Source organism: Castanea sativa, chromosome 3, assembly GCF_040712315.1.
Source record: "Castanea sativa cultivar Marrone di Chiusa Pesio chromosome 3, ASM4071231v1".
Classification (NCBI taxonomy): Eukaryota; Viridiplantae; Streptophyta; class Magnoliopsida; order Fagales; family Fagaceae; genus Castanea; species Castanea sativa.
Genome location: NC_134015.1, coordinates 26801044 through 26817495, shown reverse-complemented (window position 1 = coordinate 26817495; position 16452 = coordinate 26801044).

Sequence of the window (16452 nt, the reverse complement as noted above, 5' to 3'; positions counted from 1 at the left end):
AAAATTTCTTTTGTTTAATAAGCCTCTTTTCTAGCTTGTTTTCACATTTATATTTCTCTGTTTCTCTGTTTACTCTTTCATTGTTCTTCACATGTTAGATTAGGGTTTACTTTCAATTAAATCTTTGATAAGCCATGAACATGCATGTGATATGATCATGCATTAATGCATAGGTATTGTGGTGTAGTAAGGTAAGTGAGGTAAGGCATGCATTCACATGGGCATGCATTTATCTTGTGCTTTGATGATGGCTATGAACATGCTTGGTTGAATAATATGTTTTAATGCCTATCACGTGCTTGTTTGATTCTAACATGCCTATGTTTATACCATGTACCTTGATGCAATGCTTCTACCCTTGTAATGTCTTGTTTGTTTGTTGTTTTGAATAAGAAAATATGATGTGCATGATAGATGCATGCTAGGCTTGATGTGAGTTGCCATCATAGATGTATGTTAGGGTTTTGGGATGATTTGATGCTATGTTGATTGTTAGATGAATGTGTGTGTGTGTGTGTGTGTGTGTGTGTGTGTGTGTGTGTGTGTGTTTAGGATGCAATATTAGACATGCCTTTAATGAAATTGAGATGTAAGACACAATAAGTAGAAGCCAACCCACGGGTTGGGTAGGGTTGGGTTCTTAACATCTTCCCATCTCCATACCTAAACTCTGAACCCATACTCTAGTAGTAAGACCAGTCTTTCCACATAAGGGCGCTATATATATGGTTCCTAAACCTAAACTAAGTGGCGACTTTCCATCTTATCTTCGCCCTGGTTCACTTGGCCAAGGTGTATTCCTCCCGTTGCACCCACAATCCTTGATCTAGTTTTGTCTCCTCTTTGAAATTTTACTCACCTACAATAATGATTTGGAGAGTGATGGTTTTTGATTTTTTATTTTAAAGAGTAGATATGATGTTGGATTTGCTTGTGTGTGGGAATATGTATGTCGAAAGTTATTTCTATTATCCCTTTAGGTCCCTATCTTTTTCCTTCAAAATAGTTCTTTGTTTGGTTGGCAAGAAAATATAGGAAAATTTTATTTTCGGTTTTTTTTTTTTGACGATTTTTTTGGTTGCTTGTATTGAAAATTTTTTTTTCCTTAATTTTATTTTTAAATCAAATTTAATGAAAAGTGTTACTAGATTATTATTTAGAATGAGGTTTTTTTAAAAAAAAATTATTACAAAGTGGTCACATGCAATACCGCATGGGTTTTAAAATTTAAATTGATAGTGCAAGAGATGTATTTGAAAATGACCCAAATCTCATGTGGTGTTTTTGCATTTTGACTACATTTAGTTAGACAGACTATCTTGTCACTCAAACAACTATTAGTATTAAAAGGCGAAAAAAGATGTTAAGTAATCTTTAATACTACACTCCTTATCTATGAATGAAAATTTTTTTCCAAAAAGAATTTTCTAGAAAATTGACTTTGATTTCTTTGGTTTTATTGCAACCCTAAAAATGGGCAAGAAAAAACTTTATGTTATTTAATTTGTACAATTTTTTTGGTAATTACACCTCCCCTCCCCCTCTCTTAAGGTTTGAAGGAATGACATTTCACCCCAAGCTTAAGGGAAAAAACACTCTTCTCCTTTGAGGTTTAAAGGAAATGACACTTTCTTCCATTCCATTAATATCGGTAATGTAATATTCTAAATTTTATAAAGATTCTATTTACCAAACTTTAACTATTGTGGTGAAAACATAAATAATGGAATTTAGGATAAGAAGATAAAGTTTCTCCAACACCAAAAGACTTATAACAATTTCTGCACAAGTAGAGACAGATGCTTCTTTTATCTTTTGCTTTTTTTTCCCCACATCATTATTTTCATGACCCTTATTTAGTTTTCAATAATTGTGGGTTTTAAGAGTTGAGGGGGTAGACAACTATTACTTTTCAGAATTTTAGTTCTAGTTTTTAATTTCAAAGCATTATTTGGAAAATTGTAGTAAAAAAATTTCTTGAAAAATGTTTTGGAAAATATGTAGGAAATTAAAAAAAAAAAAAAAAAGATGTTGCAATTTCTTATAAACTGTGATGGACTTATGAGATTCGGTGCATTAGTGTTGGTATGAAGAGCTTGCATGTAAAATAATCATAGATTTTGATGAATTATGGGATTCGGTGTATTAGTGTTGGTATGATTGCACCCCATAAAATAATCATAGATTAATAGGTAAGTCTATGGATTGGATATCAAAATTTAACTTTAAAAGGGTTAATAACCACCTATTAAATTCCTAGCTTTCATGGAAAGTTTTAGTCAATCATTCATTTTTTCAAAATGCATTTAAAAATTGGAGAAAATTACATAAAAAATATTCATATTTTATACTTTATTTTAGATGTAAATTAAAATTTTAAACTTACAAAATCATTTCAATTCAAAGTTCATGTTCGTCGCTATTATTCAATTTTGTTATCCTAGTCAATAATGGAGTAGATAAACATGAGAATCCATTGTTAAAACTATGTGTTCACCTCCATAACCAACTTCAATTTTTTGACAATCATTTTATCATTTTAAGTGAAACTATCTCTCTAAATGAAGCTTTCTCTCTCATAACCTCTCAATTTATTGGTTGCCAAATTTATATATAAACAAAAGTTAGGTGAAACATAGTTTTTTTTTTTTTTGGTTGATTTGACGAATGAGAATACTTTGTACCATTATTTGTATACCACTGTATGTTCCACCCATCACTACTTGCAATGTGTATAATTGCTTTCTATTTTAAACTTTAATTATTTTATAAAGAAAATAAAATCAAAACATAAGTAGTGATTGATGAAATATAGAATGTTACACAAAAAGTGGTATAGAAGATTTGGACTCTGATTTGAGAACGGTGAACACGGGTTTAAAGGCCAAGATTTTTCACTTTTATTTACTTTATTCATGTCTAGAAGAATTGAAAAGGGTTTTGGCTATAATTGACAAAGTTAAAACCTAAAACTTACTATAAAATATGGAATACTTTAAGTCCTAACCTTTTATTTAATTTCCCCTAACCATCCAATTGATAAACTCCACGGGTAACTTTTGATCATCATTATTATGTTCAATCAAGGAAGTGAGGAACCATGCAATGCACAGAGCGAACTATTCTTTCACCTTTTACTGAAAAAGGAACCATGCAATGCAATTAACACAGTCCGTTGATAACTTTTTATCACAATTGTGCTCAATCAAGCAGCAGTTTGATTTATTGAATTTCCCATTCAATAAATGAGCATCATTTTGCAAAAGAAAGGAATTAAAAGAAAAAAAAAAAGGCACAAAAACAAAATAAATAAATAAAAGAAATCCTAGGAATACGTGAGAACATTTTCTGCTTTTACTTTTCCAAATCCCCAATCTTGAAAATTTATTCTCTTCCTTATTTTAATATCACCCTTGGGATTTCACCCCCTCCTGAAACATATTAAAAAACTATTAACGATTCACCTCTGACGATTTAATGACGTTAAAAGTTTATATTATGACGTCAGAAACGTATAGCTGGGCCAGCTCAAGATTTGGGTCCAGGCTGCCTAATATGAGCTTATAACATTGGGTAAAGTCCAATCATAGGGCCAATTTTCATTACAAAGTCCAGTCCAAATAACACAAATAACGTTTTGAAAAAAAAAAAAAAAACAATTATATTAATTAGAAAGTTGGAATCAAGGATGGGCATGGCCCCAGGTTTGGGTCAGTTATACCAAACCCGACCCGGATATATTTTACCCATGGATACTCAAACCTATAACCTAATTCTCACCCATACCTAATTCTCATCCGGATTTCTTACCCGTGGATACCCAAAACCTTTTTTTTTTTTTTGGTTTTTATTTTTGGCACAGTACTTTAAAAATAAAAGGACAAAATGCACAGACCACTAACAACTTCATCATTCTTTGTTACTTTTTAATTATCTTCAACCCCACCTCTTTTCAAATAATTTTTTTTTTTTTAATTTATAAGCTATAAATAAAAATTCTAATTAAAGTGTCAAAAAAACTATGGCTGCAAATTGCATCCTCTAAATTTGGCTAAAATACATTTCAATTCTTTAACTTTACTTTCGTTTAATCGAGCCTTTTAAATTTTAAATTTCTTATTCATTTATGAGATTTTCACCTACTACTACTACTACTACTACTACTACTACTACTATTATTATTATTATTATATTGTGTTCATTGGTATTAAAAAATTATCTAGGAATCCCATTTTGGAATCCCTTTTGAGAATTAATTAATTTTTCACAGAATATTTTTTTTTTGTTAACAACTAGTGTATATATATATATATATATATATATATATATATATATATATATATATATATATATATATATATATATAAAGCAACGAAGATAATTAAAAAAAAAAAAAACGAGTCGACAATGCTCCACTTAAACTTTTCTATTATTATAATAATTATTAATTTTTAGTTAAAACCAGAATAAATATTTGGTTTCAAAGAAATTAAGAAGATAAAAATTTCATTTTAAAAAAAATTTATGCTAGGGATACAACAAAATGTCATAGCATTCTTAAATTAGCATAGAAAAAAAAATTAAATTAGAGATTGTGGAGGTATATTTGTTTGTTGGAATGTTAATTTAGAAATATTGTAAAATTATTGTGAGAATTTGTTGTGTCTCTAGTATTATTTATTTATTTATTTTATCTGTTAGCTGATATTTAGTGAATACTTAATACTCTTATAGGTATAGAATTGACCATATTAAATAAAAATTAGGGACCTTAGATGACTACCTAACTTGCCTGATGGTAGGATCGTGTGTGTGTGTATAATCCTGAAATAAAACCCCAACAAGTGTATTTCATAACTGTTAAAATTTTATTTATGGTGGCAATTCATGAGCAGAACATAAATTTTAAGCGTCTTTAGAAGTTTATTTTTGAAGACAAGATTGCTGTAGAGTTTTGCAATTTAGAGTACAAATTTGGAAATTTCGATAGATTGAAACTAAAGTTTGGTTGATCAAAAAATCGCAAATCAAATCAATTTGTAGATTTTAAAGCCCAGCCCATCGTCCAATCTACTAGGGTTTCGTACCACTTATTTTACATTATAAACAAGAGAGAGAGAGAGAGAGAGGTGCCTCTTGTGCTTCATATTCTGTATCTTGGGTTTTTGTATGTATCAAAAACTCTCTCATATCTTCTATTGATAATATTCTTTGAAAAAACTCAAGATTTGATGTTGTAGAAGTTGCTACCTCATAATAGTCATCAAAGGTGTTAGAGATCTAAATATTTATAAACTAATGTGATAATAAGTGTGATTAGTGAATGTTAATGATGTAACCACTACAAAAAATTAGGCCTATAGTGGAGAGAGAGAGAGAGAGAGAGAGAGAGAGAGGTGCCTCTTGCGCTTCATATTTTGTTTCAAGGGTTTTTGTATATATCCAAAACTCTCTCATATCTTCTATTGATGATATTCTTTGAAAAACTCAAGATTCGATATTGTAGAAGTTGTTACCTCATAATAGTCATCAAAGGTGCTAGAGATCTAAATCTTTATAAACTAATGTGACAATAAGTGTGATTAGTGAATGTCAATTATGTAACCACTAGAAAAAATTGGGCTTATAGTGATGTTTGAAAAACGCCACTAAAGGTCTCTTTGTGCTATAATGGTGCTACAAAATGCCACTATTGTACCGTAACTATAGACCTATAACAGCGTTTTACAATGATGCTACAAAATGCCACTATTGTACCGTAACTATAGACCTATAGTAGCATTTTACAAAAATGCTACTATAGGCCTTTTTTATATATAAAAAAATAAAAGCTTATAGCAGCGTTTTAAAATGCTACTATAGGTTTATACCCTATAGTTGTGCTTTTAAAACCCTGCTATAAACCCTTATATATATATATATATATATATGTGTGTGTGTGTGTGTGTGTGTGTGTTTTTTTTTTTTAAATAGCTATAGTAGTGTTTCAATATGCCACTATAGCCAACAACCACAAATATATATATATATGAAACGTAAATATAAATGCTTTTAAATTTTAAAAAGTAATATTTCAATTTCAACATAAGCACAAGATTAGAAACACGAGCACAGATCCAAAAAATTAAAAATCAAAACCCAAATCCAAATCATGACATATACACAAACATTGCTAGAATATCCACTTCATTCAAAATATTCTATCTCCACCGTATATCCACCATCAAATTTCATCATAGAACGGCTATAAGAATCAGCTGAAAAATCAAACCCCACAAGTCCCATCACTTCAATAATTCAATTTTACTCATATGAACCTTAACAATGCAAGGAACAATCTCTAGTCTCCCATGTAAACAAACCCCAACATAGTGCAAAACAGTAAATGTAAGCTTAGTCAAAGACATGATGGATTTTCCTCTATTTTCATACTAGCCAAATAGGAAAGATAAAAAAAGAAAAAAAGAAGCTAGATCTACTAACAAAATACAAAAAAGAAAAAAGCAGAGAGATAGAGAGAGAGAGACAGAGAGAGAGGAGAGATGATAGAGAGAGATGAGGGGAAGGGGCTCATTGGGTCGGTGGCATGGATGGCCTCACTAGGTCAGCGACTAGGCATGGATGGTAGTGGAGTGGGTGGGTTGGCAACGTTGTGAGAGTGAGAGAGTTACTGAGTGAGAGATACTTTGTATTTTAAAAAAAAAAAAAAATTTGCTAGACCTATAGTGGCGTTTGAAAATGCCACTATAGTTTTTTTTTGGTGTGCTGGACCTATGGTGGTGTTTGAAACGCTGCTATAGGTACCTTATTTTTTTCATTTTTTTTTGCTGGACTCTTTTTTTAATGCCTTTTTTTTCTTCTCGTTTTTGCTAGACCTATAGTAGTGTTTGGAAACGCCGCTATTGGCCTTTATAAGACCAATGACTGACGACCTACAGTGACTTTTATAAACGCCACTATAGATCCTCAAGTTATTTTTTTTATTTTTTTGAGGTGAGATTTTTTTTGTTGGACCTATAATGGCGTTTGAAAACGCCGCTATAGGCCCTTGTATGACCCGGTGTAGCCCTTGCAAGACCCAGGACCTATAGTGGGCTTTTTTTTTTTTTCCTGGAACTATAGTGGCATTTGAAAACACTGTTATAGGCTCGTGTAAGACCTAGAATCTATAGTGACGTTTATAGGTCCTCAATTTATTTATTTATTTATTAGGTTGGAATTTTTTTTTGTTGGACCTATAGTGGCATTTGAAAAAGTTGTTATAGGCTCTTGTAAGACCCAGGACTTATAGTGGTGTTTACTATAGGTTCTCAAATTATTTATTTATTTATTTATTTATTTTGGGTTGGGCTTTTTTTTTTACTAGACTTATAGTGGCGTTTGAAAATGCTGCTATAGGCCCTTGTAAGACCCAAGACTTATAATGCTGCTTTTAAATGCCACTATAGGTCCTCAATTTGTCTATTTATTTAGGTTGGGCTGTTTATTTATTCGGGTTGGGCTTTTTTCTTTTTTTTTTTTTTTTTGGCTGGACCTACAATGGCATTTGAAAAAGCCAATATAGGCCTTTGTAAGACCTAGGACCTGTAATTGCGTTTACTAGAAGTCTTAAATTTATTTATTTATTTTTTGAGTTGGGTTTTTTGTTTTTTTGCTGGACCTATAGTGGTGTTTTTAAAATGCTGATATAGGCCCTTGTAAACACTGCTATAGGCCCAATATTTTAAAATACCACTAGAGACCCTTCAAAACGCGGCTATAGATAACTTATAGTAGCATTTTTCAAAAACACCACTATAAGTACCTATAGTCGCGTTTTTTTATAAATGCTACTAAAATAACACCATTATAGGCCTTGTTTTTTGTAGTCGACAAATGAATGTCAAAATTACTTTTTTATGTGACACATTGACACAATAGTTTATAAAGGTTAAATTGTAAAATTTATTGTATTCCTAAGTCCTAACATTACTCAAATAGATTTAGAGTTGAGTAATGCAACTCAAATAGATTTAGAGTTGGGACTTTGATAACGCACCAATCACTTTAATAATTCACCATTTATTTTTGCTCTATTTCATTTGATATGGGCCAAACATGTTCAAATTGTAGTTTTAGTTTAACACCCATGTCATGTCAATCATGATATTACCACTGGTAAAAGTAGTAATAATCATATTCTCATGAAACATGGAATGTGATATTCTTATAATGAATTGTGGGCTCAACAAATCAAGCATGGTAATTCCATTAGATTTTATAAGAAATAATATAAATCTTGTTCAGACCGTGCAATTTTTCTCTCCTTACCTGCAAGTGCTTTCTCACCAGATCCCAGTTACCTTTAGGAGGGTACCTCTAATGCGTTTGCGGAAAAAATTATTGTTCTGGGGGTATATTAGTCCACTAGCCATTAACTCTACGTTTTGGGTCTTTCACTTTATGTCGTCTTGGTAGGCCTCATGTTTTAATAGGTTAGTAGCTATAACCATGTTCTATTTGAGGTAATCAAATATGGTATTTAAGACATTGGTCCCCTCTATTTTGGTCTTATTTTCAATTTGGTTTTCAAGTTTTCACATTTTACATTTTGATTCATATTTTTCAATTTTTGTCATTTTGATCCTTGTCATCTCACTTACGAAAAAAAAACATACATGGCTAATGGATTATATTGCTAGTTTAATAAATAACGTTTTTTAAGTGATGACAACATGGACCAAAATGGTAGCAATTTTAAAAATATAAGGACCAAACTAAAAACTGTAAAAATGTGATGAATGAATTGAAAATATGACCAAAATGTGAGGATGATTTTTTTTTTTTTTTGCCTTGAGCATATTACATGTGTGAAATCATATTCACCTACATAAAAGAATTATTAAATTAATGCCCGACTTTTCAAATTTTAGTGGTCATAAGTTATGGAGCTTTGATTTTGGTCGGAGGATAGGTTAAGTTGGGATTCATATATTATGCATGTGAATTGAATTATGTACATCTCTCTCTCTCTCTCTCTCTCTCTCTCTGTTTGATTGTGTGGTTAGACCATGGGGAGTTACTTTTGATGGTGGTCCTAGATTTTGATGCTACAAACTTGTGGAGATTTCCATTCCCTCAGTGTGTGTATGTGTGTTGGAAATGGTGGACTAGTAATTGATGGTGAGGCTCTGGGTGGCTTTATTGGCTATGTTGGTTAAAGATCAATTGAAATTGGTCATGAATAAAAAGAAAGAAAATGGAATTGAAAAAGATGAATTAAAATGATAAAAAAAATAGACGTGTTCAAAATTATGATAACTTTATAAATGGTATCAATGTTAGGGCCTAAAATCAAAATTAACATGAATATGAATCGTGTAAAGTATATTTTATTAATATTGTCTTTTGTTCTCAGGTTTTGTGTGTGTGTGTGTGTGTTAGAAGTAGGGGAGGGGGATTTGAATCATGGCTCTCCTAAAGAAGAAGACCAATAGATATCATTGAATTGTAACTCTTAACTTTTTATTCTCATTTTCAAAAATGAGTTTCTAGGAAAGAAAAAAAAAAACTCCAAATAGATTGAATCGATCAAATCTAAATATGTCAAATGTCTTGTTTGAGTTATTAGTGTAATGGAAAAATGTGGACTTTGGTTGATTCTACAAAGAGCTTATACTATACTAGACAATAATTTGTGCATCGCGTGGCATATATTACCAAAAAATATACTCCTTTCATATGTTTACAATATTTTACGAGCTTTTTAACCTTTATTATTATCCAATCAATTGTTTAGAACCTTTTACATATTGTTGACCACCTCCAAAATAATAAATTTTTATGTGGTCCAAAAATATTTTGCAATGATTTTGTGGAATCCCTTGAAATAAAGGGAAAAATGAGACTTATTCAAGCTCAAATTTATCAAGAGAAAAAACTATAAATTTAAAATTAAAAAAATAATTAAAAAACTGAAGAAATGAAAAAAAAAAAAAATTTAAATGAAATAAAAGACAGAGAAGAATATCTCCCATCTTCATTTTCAATCAAAAAACAACACCCATTAACAAATTTTTAATACTAACCATTAGCAAATTTTTGTTATCGTAAAAAAAAAAAAAAAATTTCAGAAGCAAAGTGTGGAATTCTTGTAAATAGATAAGAACGCCACATACAATTATTGGCAAGCTCTATATTAAAAGAGTAATGCTACAGATACAAATTATTTTACAACATTTTTACAAATTCTTGATGTGGCTTTAGTAATTTTCAAATAATCATTGATAAACATAAATGTGATGTTAGTGGTAGACCCATATTAGAACTAATAAAAATTTGTTACATCAATATTTGTAAAAATGTTGTAAAATAGTTTGTGATTGTAGCGTTACTCATATTAAAAATGGTTGCATGAGTATACTACATTTTAAGATGTTAACTGAAACTAATTTACAGCAAATTGATGTTTCAAGATGGCAAGGGAAATAGATTGTTAATATTGATTTGGTACACTTTAAACGTTTCCTTTTAAGTGAAAAAATTAAAGTTTAATTGGGTTGAGTTTCTAATGACTCACAATTTTAGGGGTCTTTTCGGGAAGGAGAGAGTGTATAATTAATCCACTTATATTCCTTTTGTTTTTTTAATAAAAAGTAAATTATTCTCTAATTTTGAGGACTTTGGGACCTTTCTAAATGGGGGCCTTAAGCCCAGGCCTAAATTGTTTGGGCTTTAAAACTAATCTTGCTTCTTTTTGCATATTGGACTATTGTGGCCCATGCCTATGGTCATATTCTCTTAATACGACTTGTTTGCATATGTTGTTTCGTGGTCTTATCATGGGTTAAATTTAGGTCAATTAGTCATCTTTTATTTTTCAACTTATTTGAGTTATTGATTTCTAAAATTTTTATGAGTTCTCTTAACACGTCAAAATTTATAAAGAAAACATAAGTTGTGTTTTTTAAGAAGAGACTTTATTATTATAAATGGTCGGGCTTGTTTGAAAAGATGATTTAATTAAAGAATAGGACATTGATACTATAAAATTAATTTAGGACTTAATTTGTCTTAAGACTTATTTAAGGAAAAACAGAGTTAATTTATCTTTGTCTTTTGTCAAAGATAACACTCATCCTAAAATAAAGGAAATAAAAATTGAGAGAGAGAGAGAGAGAAAATTCGAATCCTTTTTATCCCACAAATTTGGTAATTTCATGACTCAGTGAAGTAATTGAAAAAATCAAAGAAATAATTTGTACGAAAATTAAAGTTTCTTCAATAGAATTTAATTGGGTCAATATTCTACCACTGACTATCCCTTTCCTACAAAAGCATGAATGTTTTGTATTGTATCATGTGTGATGTGACAAGGTCCACCGGCGTCCAGCTATATATGGTGGACTGGTCCATCAGCCGTCATTCTCTTCAGATGTTAAAGACTGGTTCTTGTGGGAGACTACTGGTCATCGTCGTCTCTTCATTCTTAATTCCATATATTTGTATGTGTGCTCTTGCCTGGGTCATAAATTTAAGGACAATTTCTTTATTAAACAGTTGAAGTACGTGATTTGTTATATTCCAATTAATTATAATAATAGGTTTAATAAAAAAAAAATGATGTTATTTCAATCTTATCATACCAAAAGTTATGAAAAAAATGTAAACAAAATTTATGAAAAAAAATGTTACATCCTAATTATAAAACATGCTGTATGCTGACCTTGTTTTCGGCTATATATGGTGTTTTCAAAAGCCACTGTAGGCCCTTGTAAGACCTAGGACCTATAGTGGCGTTTACTATATGTCCTCAATTTATTTATTTATTTTCTCAGGTTGGGCTTTTACATTTTTTTTTTCGCTAGGCCTATATTGGCAGTTATAAAGACCACTATAGATCCTCAATTTATTTATTTATTTTTGGGTTGGATTTTTTGGTTTTTTGCTGGACCTATTTTTTAAAATGCTGATATAGGCCCTTGTAAACACTACTATGGGCCTAGTATTTTTAAAATACCACTATAGACCCTTCAAAACACGGCTATAGATAACTTATAGGAGCATTTCTCAAAAACACCACTATTAGTATCTATAGTAGCATTTTTTTTATAAAAACTATTAAAGTAACGTCATTATGGACCTTGTTTTTGGTAGTTGACAAATGAATATCAAAATTACTTTTTTATGTGACACAATGACACAATGGGGTTTTTTTTTTTTTTTTTTGAGAAACATTGACACAATAGTTTATAAAGATTAAATTCTAAAATTTATTGTATTCCTAAGTCCTAACATTACTCAAATAGATTTAGAGTTGAGTAATGCAACTCAAATAGATTTAGAGTTGGGACTTTGATAACACACCAATCACTTTAATAATTCACCATTTATTTTTGCTCTATTTAATTTGATATGGACCAGACATGTTCAAATTGTAGTTTTAGTTTAACACCCATGTCATGTCAATCACGATATTACCACTGGTAAAAGTAGTAATAATCATATTCTCATGAAACATGGAATGTGATATTCTTATAAGGATTAGGTTAATGTGTGCTCTTAGGGCACACATTAAGCCATCTATTTTTGGAAACATTTTCTCAAGAATTGAAAAAGTTGTCAATATTTTTTCAATTTTCGAGAAATATTTTTCCAAAAATAATTAGTTATTGTGTGCCCTTAAGGCACACGTTAGCAAAATCTTTCTTATAATGAATTGTGGGCTCAACGAATCAAGCATGGGAATTCCATTAGATTTTATAGGAAATAATAGAAATCTTGTTCAGACCTTGCAATTTTCTCTCCTTACCTGCTAGTGCTTTCTCACCAGATCCTAGTTAACTCTAGGAGGGTACCTCTGATGCGTTTGTGGAAAATTTTATTGTTTTGGGGGTATATTAGTCCACCACCCATTAACTTTATGTTTTGGGTCTTTCACTTTATGTCGTCTTGGTAGGCCTCATGTTTTAATAGGTTAATAGCTACAACCGTGTTCTATTTGAGGTAATAAAATATGGTATTTACGCCATTGGTCCCCTCTATTTTGGTCTTATTTTCAATTTGGTTTTCAAGTTTTAGCATTTTTCATTTTGATTCATATTTTTCAACTTTTGTCATTTTGATCCTTGTCACCTCACTTATGAAAAAAAAAAAAAAACATACATGGTGTTGATGCTCATTTTGGGAGGCCCAGTAGGAAGAAGAAGCCCAACAACATGGGCAGAAGAGAGTTAGTAACTGGATAGGAAAGTCATTAAGCCCAAGCAACAGGAATAATGGATCATAGGTCCATAAAATAAATAAATGGGCCTCGAGGAAGCAAAATGGCTTTAAAAAGCTCGAAAAGAGAGAAGTAGCAAACCTATGGGCAGTATGTGATGTAGAAAAGTGAGAATGGGCCACAGCGGGCTCGAAGTAATACAAGTAAAAAAAGTAAGGGGCAATGGAGAGTCCATAAGCCCCAAAAATGAAGAATAGAATAATTGGGTCAGAGAAGCCCAAGGAGTTAGTAAAAACCTATGGGAAAAGTAGAAAGGGCCAAGGATACCCAAGGAAAGTAAATAGGCCAAAGATGCCTAAAAGGAAAAAAATGTGACCAGGAGCTCGCAAGTAATGTAGTAAAAGGCCCAATGAGCTCAGTGGGTCATCAAAACAAAAATAAGCAGCAAGCCCAAAGAGGCCCAGCAGTTTTGGGTCAAATAATATCGAGGCAGGAATAGCAAAATGATGCGGCAGGAAATGATAGCAGGACCGCAGGAAGAAGCAAAAGAGTGGCCTGAGGGAGGGAAAACCCACAATCAAGCAAAGCCCAACCTCTAAGGGAGCAAGCCATAAAGAATGGGAAAACAAAAAATAGCTCACTCCATAAGAAGTTAAGGACGGATGGCAGAATGTGCAGAAAGGCCTTCAGACCGCGGCAAACGCATGAGCAATAGGTAAATTTTGGACGAGTATGGAAGTGAAGCACGTGCAAGGCCCAAACACCACTAGCCTATATCCAGCCAATACAGGAAGTGGTGGGTCATGGGTCAGAGGTAAGAGGGCATGGTCTGACGCTAGGAGAGGGGAAAACCTATTTTGAGGTTTCTGCTCAGGCTCTTTTGGGGGAAGTGTCCTGCTGGGATGACATACCACCCAAAAGAAGTAAGGATGAGTTGGAATCACTAGGTGCATGCCATGAGGGACGGAGAGAGAGAGCACCCACGCCGTGGCTGGTAAGAATGCCACGGCAAGCAAGCAAACAAACAAAATACTCCTCTTTGTATGGTGATGTGGAGTGGCGCGGCCAGCACAGGTAAGTGATGCTGGCTAGGCGATTGACCAATCAGTAATGGTCGGTAAGGACACCCACACCAGACAAAGATGGTTAAAGGCTAAAATAGTTAAAGTCAGCCGCGACATGTATTATTAAGAGGACCCTTGCCGTGCACAAGGGGAGGGAGGAACACAGTAAAAGGAACCTTTAAGAAGAGAATCACGACAACTAAGTAAGCACTGAGAAAGAAAACAAAAAGAAAAGAATTAGAGAGAACAAGAAAAAAAAAACGGAGAGAATAAAAGGGCAAGCATGCACTAGATAGGTTGATTCCCTCTCTCCCTCTAAAGCCTATGCTCTCTGCTAAAGGCAAAGGATTCCTCTTGGCATAAGTCATTTAGGCTCGTTCCCTCAAAGTAGTTAATTTCTTCCTAAAGAGATTATTCGCATTGAGGAAATGACTTCCTTCTTGACTTAGACCCCGTAACATAACTTGACACAGAAAACTGACATTTATCTTTGATTCAATAAGTTTATTACTATCTCTTCCATATTCGTTTATGCTATTTCATAAAAGAAGCATTCATTGTCATGGCCCATTATTTACTTTTGTCTAAATAGTGAACGAATCTCTTTTATTATCTTTATTATATTTGTCTGTCGTGATTACAATAGCAGCTCTGCCTGCCATGGGCATGTGATCAAAAATCTTGGCAAACAGGGCATAGTTTGTGCATAAGCCAGACTAAGGTGAGTTGCAATTAAATTAGTCCCAGCTCCTTGATCTAGAACACTTTGGGCCTAATATGGCAGGAGGCAGCCCAGCCCAACGTTATGAAAAAGGCCCACCACACATGGCTAATGGATTATATTGCTAGTTTAATAAATAACGTTTTTTTTTTTTAAGTGGTGACAACATGGACCAAAATGGTAGCAATTTTAAAAATATAAGGACCAAACTAGAAACCGTAAAAACATGATGAACGAATTGAAAATGTGATCAAAATGTAAGGATGGATTTTTTTTTTTTTTTTTTTTTGCCCTGAGCATATTACATGTGTGAAATCATATTCACCTACATAAAAGAATTATTAAATTAATACCCGACTGTTTCAAAATTTAGTGGTTATAAATTATGGAGCTTTGATTTTGGTGGGAGTATAGGTTAAGTTGGGATTCATATGTTATGCATGTGAATTGAATTATGTACATCTCTCTCTCTCTCTCTCTCTCTCTCTCTCTCTCTCTCTGTTTGATTGTGTGGTTAGAGATCTACGGGGAGTTACTTTTGATGGTGGTCCTAGATTTTGATGCTACAAATTTGGGGAGATTTTCATTCCCTGTGTGTGTGTGTTGGAAATGGTGGACTAGTAATTGATGGTGAGGCTTTGGGTGGCTTTATTGGCTATGCTGGTTAAAGATCAATTGAAATTGGTCATGAATAAAAAGAGAGAAAATGGAATTGAAAAAGATGAATTAAAATGGTAAAAAAAACTAGATTATTTTTTTCGACGTGTTCAAAATTATGATAACTTTAAAAATGGGTATCAATGTTAGGGCCTAAAATCAAAATTTAAACAACAAGGATTAAAATCAAAACTAACATTAACATGAAAGGTGTAAAGTATATTTTATTAATATTTTTTTTTCTTAGTTATTTATTATTATTATTATTTGTTAGAAGTAGGGGAGGGGGATTTGAATCGTGGCTCTCCTAAAGAAGAAGACCAATAGATATCATTGAATTTTGATTCTTAACTTTTTAAAAATGTGTTTCTAGAAAAAAAAAAAAAAAAAAAAACTTCAAATAGATCGAATCGATCAGATCTAAATATGTCAAATGTCTTGTTTGAGTTATTAGTGTAATGGAAAAATTGTGGACTTTGGTTGATTCTCCAAAGAGCTTATACTATACTAGACAATAACTCGTGCATCGCGTGGCATATATTACCAAAAAATATACTCATTTCATATGTTTACAATATTTTAGTAGCTTTTTAACCTTTATTATTATCCAATCAATTGCTTAGAACCTTTTACCTATTGTTATCCACCTCCAAAATAATAAATTCCTATGTGGTCCAAAAATATTTTGTAATGATTTTGTGGAATCCCTTGAAATAAAGGGAAAAATGAGACTTATTCAAGTTCAAAGTTATCAAGAGAAAAAACTATAAATTAAAATTTTAAAAAAAATAAAAAAAATGAAGAAATGA